This window comes from Gorilla gorilla, chromosome 12, assembly GCF_029281585.2.
Source record: "Gorilla gorilla gorilla isolate KB3781 chromosome 12, NHGRI_mGorGor1-v2.1_pri, whole genome shotgun sequence".
Classification (NCBI taxonomy): Eukaryota; Metazoa; Chordata; class Mammalia; order Primates; family Hominidae; genus Gorilla; species Gorilla gorilla.
In genome coordinates, this window is record NC_073236.2 from 77,880,958 (window position 1) to 77,893,743 (window position 12,786).

At 45.1% G+C, this 12,786-nt stretch overlaps 1 protein-coding gene across 1 annotated transcript in view; it reads right to left on the reverse strand.

The window, feature by feature from the left end:
- Positions 1-12,634, reverse strand: part of COMMD1 (copper metabolism domain containing 1) — a 245,162-nt gene extending 232,528 nt beyond the window's left edge. The window contains exon 1 of the mRNA XM_031008148.2: positions 12,614-12,634. The gene's annotated coding sequence lies outside the window, so the exon portion shown is untranslated. The remainder of the gene's footprint in view (positions 1-12,613) is intronic.
- Positions 12,635-12,786: the final 152 nt, after the last annotated feature.

Consider the following 12,786-nt stretch of genomic DNA (forward strand, 5'->3'; position numbering starts at 1 on the left):
TTTCACCATCTTGGCCAGGCTGGTCTTGAACTCCTGGCCTCAGGTGATCCACCCACCTCGGCCTCCCAAAGTGCTGGGATTACAGGCATGAGCCACTGCCCCCAGCAATAAAAATCTTTCAATGAAAGCTTTAAAGGACATGTGTATTCTACATTACAGAGAAAAGCCATGAACCTTGCTTTTTTAAAAAAATGTGTTTTGGTCGTGCGCAGTGGCTCACACCTATAATCCCAGCATTTTGGGAGGCTGAGGCAGGCGGATCACCTGAGGTCAGGAGTTCAAGACCAGCCTGGCCAACATGGTGAAACCCTGTCTCTACTAAAGACACAAAAATTAGCTGGGTGTGGTGGCAGGCGCCTGTAATCCCAGCTACTCAGGAGACTGAGACAAGAGAATTGCTTGAACCCAGGAGGTGGAGGTTGCAGTGAGCCGAGATCACGCCACTGCACTCCAGCCTGGGTGACAGAGTAAGACTGTCTCAAAAATAAAAATAAAAATAAAAGTGTTTTAATTTAAAATTTTTATTTTCCATGCCCACTGAATATGAATCTTAAACTTTTTGATATTACTAGATGCTTTCAGAATCTGATAAAAGCCTCAGACACTTTCTCCCCAAAATATAAACACCCACCAAATGTAGCCTACAATATCTATTGGCTACTTTATCCCTCAGAAGTCTTTCTATAAACCCCCTAGTTTTCCATGGGTCCTGACTGTAAACTAAAAATAAAATCCTAAGCCTCCCACTGAGTGAACAGACCTCCTCTTGGCCAAGGGGACCCCAGAGAAACCTGAAAATTGTGTTTCCACCCATAACAGGAAGAGATCAGACATTCATCCTTCTACCTCCTCCCTTTTAGAGTTTAGACACAACTGACTGGCATTAATGTTAAAAAAGGGATCATAAGACTCTGTGGCAATAAGATACCAAATTATAGAAAGACCTAAGGCCATGCAAGGCAAGGGTTAAGTCATGCCTGCAGGCCATCAGTCTTGCTGAATAGGTCATTTTGACGCAAAATATTGTGGCTAACTCTGACATAGCATCCTTATCTTCAACATTTCTTTCTTCTGACTCCAAGTTTTAGACAGAGCCTTATGACTTTAACCAATTGCAAATTAAAGAATCTCTGAATCCACCTGTAACTTGTAAGTCCCTGCTTCAGCATATCCTGGCTTCTTGGACCGAACCAATGTACACCTTCCATGTGTTGACTTACATCTTTGCCTGTAACTCCTGCCTCCCTGAAATGCATAAAATTGTAATCTGACCACCTCAGGACCACTTACTCAAAGTTCCCTGGGTTTGTGTTTTTCCCAGGCTGTGGTCAGTCACATTAGCCCTGAATAAATATCTAAAAAATTTTACAGAGTTTGGTTTTTCTTTTAACATGACTAAGAACTCCTGAGTACTCCCAGCTCTAATTAAACTTCACAAGAAATACATTACTCTTTTAGAAGCAAGTGAAAATACAGGCTGGGCGCGGTGGCTCACACCTGTGATCCCAGCACTTTGGGAAACCAAGGTGGGCGGATCACTTGAGATCAGAAGTTCAAGACCAGCCTAGCCAACACAGTAAAACCCTGTCTCTACTAAAAATACAAAAATTAGCTGGATGGGGTGGCACACGTCTGTAGTCCCAACTATGCAGGAGGCTGAGGCAGCATAGCTTGAGCCAGGGAGGTTGAGGTTGCAGGGAGCTGGGATCACGCCACTGTACTCCAGCCTGGGCGACAGAGCAAGACTCTGCCTCAAAGAAACAAACAAACAAAACAACAAGAACAACAAAAAACATTGCTATCATTATTTAACTCCTACTCAAATGTATGTGTAGAAGAGGCAAAATTTTACCTCTGCCCTCTTAGGGTTTTTTGGCTGGACTCGAGAATTAAACTTAACATTAAGACAGGTTAACAGGAGAAAGACATACAGACTTATTTAATATAAGTTTATATTATTTAATATAATGTATGACATGGAAGCCCTCATAAGTAAATGAAGACCCACAAAAGTGGGAACACTTAAATGCTTTTATATCAGGATGAACAAAGACAGGCAATGGCAGAAAAGTAACTAAACTATGTGGGGAGGCTAAAGGAAGATAAAAGTTATTTTAACAAGGTCTGTTTGTACAGAATTTTCTCAGTCTCAACTTCCCATCCTTGACAATAAGAATGTTGCCTTCCTTCTGGTAAAGGGAGGACATCTTCCATACGGGGGTTTTATCTCCTGCTTTAAAGAAGAAGAGGGGAAGAATCAGAGTCCCTTCTTGCACCTATTTTTTTTAATGTGTCTTTAGCTCAAAATAATCCTTATGCCAAAGTGGCATATTTTGGGATAGCATATTCTGCCACATATCACTGGACATATTACTGCCTGCCTGAGCCTACAGCATGTTCCAAAATATCAGAGTGAGCAATAACATAAATTAATTCCTGTGCCACCAGGGGCTGCTATTGCCAATGTAACTGTTGAAACTTGGTAGCAGCTGCATTTTTAGAACGCCTTTCAAGCAAAAGGATCCAAGTACAAAGTTTTATTTTATTAACTCTCAAAACAACCTATTTTGTAGATAACAAAGCTGGGCATAGGCCTATTAAAAGAATTGTCTAAGGCAAGGAAACGGTAAGAAAAAGACCCTGAAGCCTTGATGCAAAGGGAAATTATAAATACCTAACTAAGCCCTCCTTGTAAACAGGTTTCCTTTCTATTGTGGCCAAATAGGTTTTCATCCTAAGTTCCATTAAGCAACTGGTCCCAGGCAAGTAATAGGTGTTTTTTAATGAGGTTTTCCACCTCTGAAAACATTAAAATATTATATAAAACGTGAACTGGAATGTGTGCAAACCCAAGGGCCCCAAAGTTTTACAATGAGCTCTACCTGCCCTCTGTCTCCATTCTACTTTCTCCAATTCTGCTGTTATTAACATTCACCCTTCGCTCAACTGGCCACTCAACAGATTTTATTTTCTGGAGACAGGGTCTCACTCTGTCATCCAGGCTGCAGTGCAGTGGCGTGATCCCCGCTTACTGCAAACCCAACCTCCCTGGCTCAAGCTATCCTTCTGCCTCAACCTCCCACATAGATGGGACTACAGATGTGTGCCAGCCCGTCTAGCTGATTTTTAAACTTTTTTTAGAGACAGGGTCCCACCATGTTGCCCAGTCTGGTCTCCACCTCCTGAGGTCAAGTGATCCTCCCACCTTGACCTCCCAAACTGCTGTGATAACAGGTGTAAGCCACCATGCCCCAGCAACAGGTATTAGTTGAGAGCATTTGCAATCCATTCTTCTGGGCTCCAGGAGATACAGAAATGAATGACTGTCTCTGCCTTAAAATCTTACATTCTGGTAAGGGAAAATTACATATAAATAAATTATTAACATACAAATGGACTGAGTTGTTATTACTTAGTACCTAAAAGTAGCTATCAGGTTTGGTGGTAGAAGAAGATTCCATTAATTCAGCTGGAGTAGGTCAGGAGAGGCTTAATGGTGAATATCAGAATATGCTGCAGATGACATAACTCGTCCCTATATATGGAGGCACGAAACAGAGTGAGGTGTTGAGTCCTCCGTAAATAGTATAGCAAGAATGGAACCAGGAGCCTAGGGTAATAAATCTGAAAAAACAGACAGGGCCTAGGTCATAGGGATAAAGAGTTTACATGTAATGGCCAATTTTTTTTTTTTTTTTTTTTTTTGTGACAGAGTTTTGCTCTTGTTGCCCAGGTTGGAGTGCAGTGGCGCAATCTCGGTTCACTGCAACCTCCGCCTCCTGGGTTCACGCGATTCTCCTGCCTCAGCCTCCTGAGTAACTGGGATTACAGGCATGCATCACCACGCCCAGCTAATTTTTTGTATTTTTAGTAGAGACGGGGTTTCATCATGTTGGCCAGGCTGGTGTCAAACTCCTGACCTCAGGTGATCCACCCACCTCGGCCTCCCAAGTAATGCCAATTTTTATACTTAATCATTGGTAAGTGTAGAGAAGGAAAAATCTTTCCCCTTCCCATCTTAGGGTTCTTGGCTGGAGCTCTGTAACAAAACACAACTTAACAAGAGAAAAGCATACAAATTTATTTAATATGTTTTACATGACACAGGAGCCTTCATAAGGAAATGATCCAAAGAAGCAGTTTGAGCCATACGATTATATGCTAAGTGGGACAAAGAGTAGTAAATTGTGAAAATATGGACTTGGTCTAGGGTAGTTAATCATGGAGAAGTGACCAGGAAGATAAGAATTCATTTAACAAGGTTTTTTAATACAGATTTTTTATGGCCTTGCTTCCCTATTTCTGGTGTTAAGAATATCCTCTAGGTGGGCACAGTGGCTCATGCCTGTAATCCCAACACTTTGGGAGGCTGAGGTCGGTGGATTGCTTGAGGTCAGGAGTTCGAGACCAGCCTGGCCAATATGGTGAAACCCCATCTCTACTAAAAACACAAACATTAGCCAGATGTGGTGGTGGGCACCTGTAATCCCAGCTACTCAGGAGGCTGAAGCATGAGAATCACTTGAACCTGGGAGGCGGAGGTTGCAGTGAGCCGAGATCAAGATGGTGCCACTGCACTCCAGCCTGGGTGACAGAGCGAGACTGTCTAAAAAAAAACAAAAAAAAAAAAAAAGAAAAGAAAAAAGAACACCTTTCACATGTGAGTTTTATCTTCTGCTTCTGCTTTCAGGAAGAAAAAGGCAAGTCAGAGTGCCCTTTATGCATCTGCTGTTTTTTAGGTGCTTTTAACTCAAAATAATCAATAAGAACCAGAGTAGCTTATTTGGGGTGGTGTGTTCTCAACTACTTCAGGAGTCCCTGAAGAGTTGTAAGCAGAGGAGTAATAACAAGATCAGATTTGGGGTTTTGTTTTTTTCTGAGATAGGGTCTCACTCTGCCACCCAGTGCAGTGGTGTGATCCTATCTCACCGCAACCTCGAACTTCTAGGCTCAAAAGGATCCTCCTGCCTCAGCCTCTCGAGTAGCTAGGACTACAGGTGCACATCACTGTGCTCAGCTAATTTTTTTTTTTTTTTAGAGACAGGATCTCACTATGTTGCCCAGGCTGATCTCAAATTCCTGGGCTCAAGCTATTCTTCCACCTCAGCCTCCCAAAGTGCTGGGATTACAGGCATGAGCCACCTCACCCAGCCAGATGTGAGTTCTTAAAAGATCCCTCTGTGGTAGCAGTGTGGCAAAGGAACTGGAGGAGGCCCCACTTCCCAATGCTGTTGCATTGGAGATTAAGTTTCCAACACATGAATTTTGGAGTGGACAAAGATATTCAAACCATAGCAGTTTCCTTTGATGGTGTCATGTTTACCTGAGTCTTTGTTATCCATGTAACTTTGCATTGGTGTTTATGTATTTAAAGCAACAAACACCTTTTCCAGTCTTTATAGACTAGTTTTAGCAGGAAAAGGCCTTCTCCTACTGGGTCCCTGAATTGATGGGATGGCACTCAAATGGGGTTGGAGCTGGGTCCACAGTGGAGTTCACAGTGGCAAGCTTGTTACCAGGGGCTCTAATGGGTGTGGATCCTGTCTGGTCCATGGGTGGACTGGACTGCCCCTAGGACCTTGGTCAGTAGGGCTGGTGTTGGGATGGGGGTCTGCAGACAATGGGCCTATTACCAGATGCACAGACTGGTGTGGCTTCCTCCTGTTTCCTGGTAAGCTTCCTGCTAGGTCACTGGGTGGGTCCTTGGGCAGGCAGTACTGGCCCAAACAGTAGTTAAGAGGGGCTGGAACCAAGTCACTGGGCTGCTTCAGGGTCCACAGGCAAGAGTGAAATCTGCAGGCCTGCTTCCTGGGGCATGGGTAGCAAGTCACCCCTGGGTCTCTTTGCGGGCAGGATTGCTCTCAGAGGAGGGCTGGGGCTGAGACTTAGAGCTGTTTCAGGGTCTGCTATGAAACTGATGTTGGTGGGCCTTGCCACCTGAGACACAAGTAGTTATGACTCCTCCAGGTCCCTAAGCAGATGGTCTAGTAGCAGGACCAAGGCCAAGGAGGGCTGTAGCCAGGTCCACAGGGAGGTAGCACCATTTCCAAGTCTGGAGCTGCAACCTCGATCAACGAGTCTGCTACCTGGGTGCGGTTCTGCTGTCTCAAGACAGCCTTCCTGGATCTTGGGCTCTACAAGTGTTTCACAGTCTCCTACCTAGTTCCCAAAGTTCCCAACAGAGGTACTTTTATCTGTGGACAGCTGAAAAGCTAAAAACTATTGTTGCTGTGGGGAGACACAAGTGAGGCAGCTCCTGGTCTCCCATTTTGCTGATGTCACTCTCCTGGCTGTCTTAAATCTCTCACTTTCTTAAATCTCTCTTATTCCATAGGTTACCCTTTCATCTTCATTGTTGCTATTGTTAATTTTCTTGCAATTTATTTATAGGTCGTTTGTCCTAAAGAGTTTTTCACATTCTACATTTTATTGATTGCATCCTCATGGTACTATTTTAAAAATATATTCTTCTAGACCAGGTGTAGTGGCTGACACCTGTAATCCCAGCACTTTGGTAGGCAGGTGGATCACCTGAGGTCAGGAGTTTGAGACCAGCCTGGCCAATGTGGTGAAACCCTGCCTCTACTAAAAATAAAAATTAGCTGGGCGTGGTGGTGCATGCCTGTAATCCCAGCTACTTGGGAGTCTGAGGCAGAGAACTGCTTGAACCTGGGAGGCGGAGGTTGCAGTGAGTCAAGATCGCACCATTGCACTCCAGCCTGGGCTACAGAGTGAGACTCCATCTCAAAAAAAAAAAAAAATTTTTTTTAAATTAAAAAATATATAAAAATATATATATATCATCATTCTATTTTTTTTAATTTAGCTTGCAATAGTAACATGAAGCAGAGGCCTAGTTTCATTAAGTATATTTTGATTTTCTTAATTTTCCTTGAAAGGTTTCTAGTCCACATTTACGTCACATTTCACATTAACAAATACAAGAAATCCTTGTATTTCTTGTAAACCCATACATTGGTAGTTGGATCTAGGAACTTGATTAAGATTTATTTTTTTTTCATTCTTCCAGCAGGATGTATATAAAGTCAGCTTGCCTCACTTTTTTAGGCTGGGAATGGTGACTCACGCCTGTAATCCCAACACTTTGGGAGGCCAAGGTGGGTGAATCACTTGAGACCAGGAGTTCAAGACCAGCCTGGCCAACACGGCAAAAACCCATCTCTACTAAAAAAATAAAATAGCCAGTTGTAGTTGCACAATACTGTAGTCCCAGCTACTTGGGAGGCTGAGTGAGGCAGGAGAATCCATTTAACCTGGAAGGCAGAGGTTGCAGTGAGCCAAGATCGTGCTACTGCACTCCAGCCTGTATGACAGAGCAAGACTCCATCTCAAAAAAATAAATAAAGTCAGCTTGTCTTACTTTTTAAAAACAATGATGGGGTTTTGCTATGTTGCCCAGACTAGAGTTCAATGGCTAGTCACAGGCACAATCATAAGAGTGCATCCTTTAACTCCTGGGCTCAAGCTGTTCTCTTACCTGAACTTCCCGAGTAGTGGGACTACAGGCACACACCACTGTGCCTAGCTTGCCTTATTTTTTGTATTGTGCCCCACCACATCCTGGACCCCTAAAACAACACTCATTTCTTTTGCCCACAAATTTGCAATTTTTCTCACTTTTTTTTTTTTTTTTGAGATGGAGGTTCTTGTTGCCCAAGCTGGAGTGCAATGGTGTGATTTCAGCTCACTGCAACCTCTGCCTGCCAGGTTCAAGCAATTCTCCTTCCTCACCCTCCTGAGTAGCTGAGATTACAGGCATGTGCCACCATGCCCGGCTAATTTTTGTATTTTTAGTAGAGACAGGGTTTCACCACGTTGGCCAGGCTGGTCTCGAACTCCTGACCTCAAGCTATCTGCCTGCCTCAGCCTCCCAAAGTGCTGGGATTACAGGCGTGAGCCAAGGCGCCCGACCTGTAACTCTTGTTAGTACTACAATAATGAAAGATTAGTTCACTCCTGTTTTTCGATAGAAAACCTGGCTGTTTACTCACACATCACAAAACTTCTAAGTTTGCCAGCACCCTCCTTTGGCTTTTCCTCTTCCCATTTTCATTTTTATTTGTTTTTCTTAAACTTTTAAATTTTTATTTTTTACTATTGCCAACAATCAACCTCTTCCTATTTTCAGACAAATATCTTAACTGGGAAGGTTAGAAAGTAACAAAAATGTTAACTAGAAACCTTTCTAGGAAAATTAGGAAAATCAAAATATACTTAATGAAACAAGGCCTCTGCTTCATGTTACTATTGCAAGCTAAACTTAAAAACATAGAATGAGGCCAGGCATGGTGGCTCACACCTGTAATCCCAGTACTTTCAAAGGCCAAGGTGGGCAGATCACCTGAGGTCGGGAGTTCGAAACCAGCCTGGCCAACATGGTGAAACCCCGTCTCTACTAAAAATACAAAATTAGCCGGCCACAGTGGCGCATGTCTGTAGTCCCAGTTACTCGGGAGGCTGAGGCAGGAGAATCACTTGAACCCGTGGAGCAGAGGTTGCAGTGAGCTGAGATTGCACCATTGCACTCCAGGCTGGGCGACAGAGCGAGACTCCGTTTCAGCGGGGCAAAAAAAAAGAATGATGCAAACAGTATGGCTTAGGAAAATGGGGCTTAATGGTGGTCTCGATAATAAACTAATGCAGAGAAAAACACAAAATAACAACAAACACCGTCTTTGAATTGGAGCAAAACCTAAGAGAGATAAGATACATACAGCCCTCTCTTCTTTTCTTTTCTTTTTTTTTGAGACAGAGTTTCCCTCTTGTTGCCCAGGCTGGAGTGAAATGGCATGATCTCGGCTCACCGCAACCTCCACCTCCCAGGTTCAAGCGATCCTCCTGCCTCAGCCTCCCCAGTAGCTGGTAATACAGGTGCATGCCACAACACCGGGCTAATTTTTTGTATTTTTAGTAGAGACAGGGTTTCACCATGTTAGCCAGGATGGTCTCGATCCCCTGACCTCAGGTGATCCACCCTCCTCGGCCTCCCAAGGTGCTGGGATTACAGCATGAGCCACCGCACCTGGCCCCTCCTCTCTTCTTTTCTAACCTTAACCAGTTCCTGGCTCAGTCCTATTATTGAGGGTCTAGGACATCGTGGGCTATTCATTCTAAAGAGAACCTTCATTTGGATGGCTGACAAAGTATTATTGTTTTGTAAAACCTATTTCATAAATTATTAAGGAAATTGTATTGTTATTGCCAACATTCCCACATATGCCTTACATCTGCTTGGATCTGGCAGGAAAGTATTTTTGTTTGTTTGGTTTTGTTTTGTTTTGGAAAGTATTTTTTAAATATAGGAAAGCTGGCCGGGCACCGTGGCTCATGCCTTTTATCCCAGCACTTTGGGAGGCCAAGGCGGGCGGATCACCGGGTCAGGAGATCGAGACCATCCTGGCTAACACGGTGAAGCCCCCTCTCTACTAAAAATACAAAAAATTAGCCGGGCTTGGTGGCGGGCGCCTGTAGTCCCAGCTACTTGGGAGGCTGAGGCAGGAAAATGGCGTGAACCCGGGAGGCGGAGCTTGCAGTGAGCCGAGATTGTGCCGCTGCACTCCAGCCTGGGTGACAGAGCGAGACTCCATCTCAAAAAATAAATAAATAAATAAAAAATAAATATCAGAAAGTTTTTAAAACATTTTTACCCTTCATTAGCAACAGTGCTTTCCTTAAAGTACTCTACACAAGCGTTTATGTTTTTGTTTTGTTTTGAGATGGAGTCTCACTCTGTCGCCCAGGCTGGAGTGCAGTGGCAATGATCTCGGCTCACTGCAACCTCTGCCTCCCGGGTTCAAGCGATTCTCCTGCCTCAGCCTCCCGAGCAGCTGGGATTACAGGCATCTGACACCGCGCCTGGCTAATTTTTGTATTTTTAGTAGAGATGGGATTTCACCATCTTGGCCAGGCTGGTCTTGAACTCCTGTGATCCACCCACCTTGGCCTCCCAAAGTGCTGGGATTACAAGTGTGAGCCACCACGCCCAGCCATGTTTATGTTTTAATATTTGTTGAAATCCCATTTTAATGGAGAAATAATGTACATTAACACTCTGATGAAAGCCGATGTTTAACATTTATTTACTTCCTAATCCCACGAACAAAAATAATTCCAATTTCACAGAAAAAGAAATGTTTATAACTTGAAACATTTCAGATACTTAAAGCATGTCTCAAAACTTTAAGACTGTCCCAAGAAGCCAATAATGGCATCTTCCAAATTCTGCTCTGTCCTTTATGGCTGACACGTCGACTCCTTACACTGGTAGAACTAGTAGTTTAGTAAGCCCCTAGAGATCATCTAGTTCAACCCTCCTATTTTACAGATGAGGAAAATGAGACCCAAAGGATTTAAGTGGCCTTCCTTAGGTCACATAGCTAATAAGTAGCAGAGCTACTAATAAACTCAAATCCAGTATTTGACATCCCAAAATTAATGCATTTCCTCATCACCCACTTGTTTCCAACATATTACATCAGTTGTCTAAACAAATAACCATAGAATTTATGTGCTACTTGGGAGTATTCTGGTCCTCTGAAGAGAAGGCGGCCTCAGAGGTTTATGGACCTTCATTTCCTAGCGCTAATATCCTTCTTTTTTTTTTTTTTTTTTTGGAGACAAAGTCTTGCTCTGTCACCCAGGCTGGAGTGCAGTGGCGCAATCTTGGCTCACTGCAACCTCCACTTCCTGGCTTCAAGGGATTCTCCTGCCTTAGCCTCCCGAGTAGCTGGGATTACACCCCCGGTTAATGTTTTGATTTTTAGTAGAGACGGGGTTTCGCCACGTTGGCCAGGCTGGTCTTAAACTCCTGACCTAAAGCGATCCACCCACCTCGGCCTCCCAAAGTGCTGGGATTACAGGCGTGAGCTACTGAGCCAGGCCCCTAGTGCTAATATGCTAAATGTGTGTTAAAGAACAACTCGGCTGGGCGAGGTGGCTCTCGCCAAGCCTGCAATCCTAGCACTTTGGGAAGCCGAGGCGGGCCTGTCACCTGAGCTCGGGAGTTCGAGACCACCCTGTCCAACATGGAGAAACCCCGTCTCTACTAAAAATACAAAATTAGCCGGGCGTGGTGGTGCATGCCCGTAATCCCAGCTACTGGGGAGGCTGAGGCAGGAGAATCGCTTGAACCCGGGAGGCGGAGGTTGCGGTGAGCCGAGATGGTGCCACTGCTCCAGCCTGGGCAACAAGAGTGAAACTCCGTCTCAAAAACAAATAAAAACAAACAAACAAACACCACCACCACCACCTCATAATTACAAGATTAAGTACCTTTGAACATTTGTTTCTGAACCTACCACACGCATCTGTCACTTTGCAGGTGCTTAATAATTGTGAGCGAACATACAACAAACCTCATTTCATAAACTTCCCTACTGAAATATAGTGGTCATAGGAGACCAGCAGTTTAGCTCATGGCTTCTGGTCCTTGCTTTGTATTGGAATACTGCTTCTATCTACTGACTGGTTTACCCGGGGCTTCAGTTCCTTCTTTGGGCTCCAGTTCCCTAATCTTTTAAGTAAAGGACTATTGTGAGGACTAAACGAGATATAAAACGTGTAAAAGTTTAGCACTGTGCTTAGCAGATAACGGAAATAAATGATCTTTATTATAATGTTTACGTTCCCTAAGAGTCAGTGGCTACGTCATGCAGGAGACACTAGTGTAGAACAAGCGGGTGGTGGTAACTAGACAGACCTGATTTGGCAGTCTGTCAAACCTCTACCACCCAGTATCAACCCACACGAGATAACTAACCTCGACTCATTCCAAATCTCCCTTTTCTGACTCCCTTTCAAAACGAACAAAACTGCATAAAATGCAGGTCTATGCGGCCGGGCAAAAACAGACTCAGTCACATCCCTTAGGGAGTTATTCCGGCGCCCACCCCACCTCGGGGATAGATCCAGCCGGAGTTAAAGGAGCGGACCTCCGGGTGGGCGCGGTGGCTCACGCCTGTAATCCCAATACTTTGAAACGCTGAGGAGGGTGGACCGCTTTGAGCCCAGGAGGTCAGACCAGCCTGGGGAACACAGCGAAACCCAGTCTCGCTATGTTTCGAATACAAAAATTCGCTAGGCATGGTGGCGGGCACCTGTCGTCCTGGCTACTTGGGAGCCTGTGGCGGGAGGATCGCTTGGGCCCCGGAGGTCGAGGCTGCAGTGAGCCGAGATCGCCCCACTGCACTCCCGCCTGGGCGACAGAGCGAGACTCTGTCAAAAAAAAAAAAAAAAGGCCGGGCTTCGTGGCTGACGCCTGTAATCCCAACACTTTGGGAGCCCGAGGCGGGTGGATCACCTGAGGTCGGGAGTTCGAGACCGGCCTGGCCAACATGGTGAAACCCTGTCTCTACTAAAAATACAAAAATTAGCTGGGCATGGTGGCGGACGCCTGTAATCCCAGCTACTCGGGAGGCTGAGGAGGAGAATCGCTTGAACCTGGGAGGCGGAGGCTACAGTGAGCCGAGATTTTGCGCCACTGCACTCCAGCCTGGGCAAGAGTGAGACTGTATCCAAAAAAAGAAAAAAAAAAAAAAAAGGAGGGGACCTCACAGCCGTACAAGGTGGAGTGAGGAAATGCGGATGTCCTCACCACTAGCCTTTAAAATCGCGCGTTGTCATTGCTGCCTCGCGTAAAGGCTCCCCCGGCGCTCTTCACCCACAGCGCCCCGGGCATACAATCTCGCCAGCCCGGAGACCCCCGCACGCATCCTCCTCGCCCGGCGCGCAGCGGACAGCCTCCTACGTCACGCCAGCGCCGCGCGG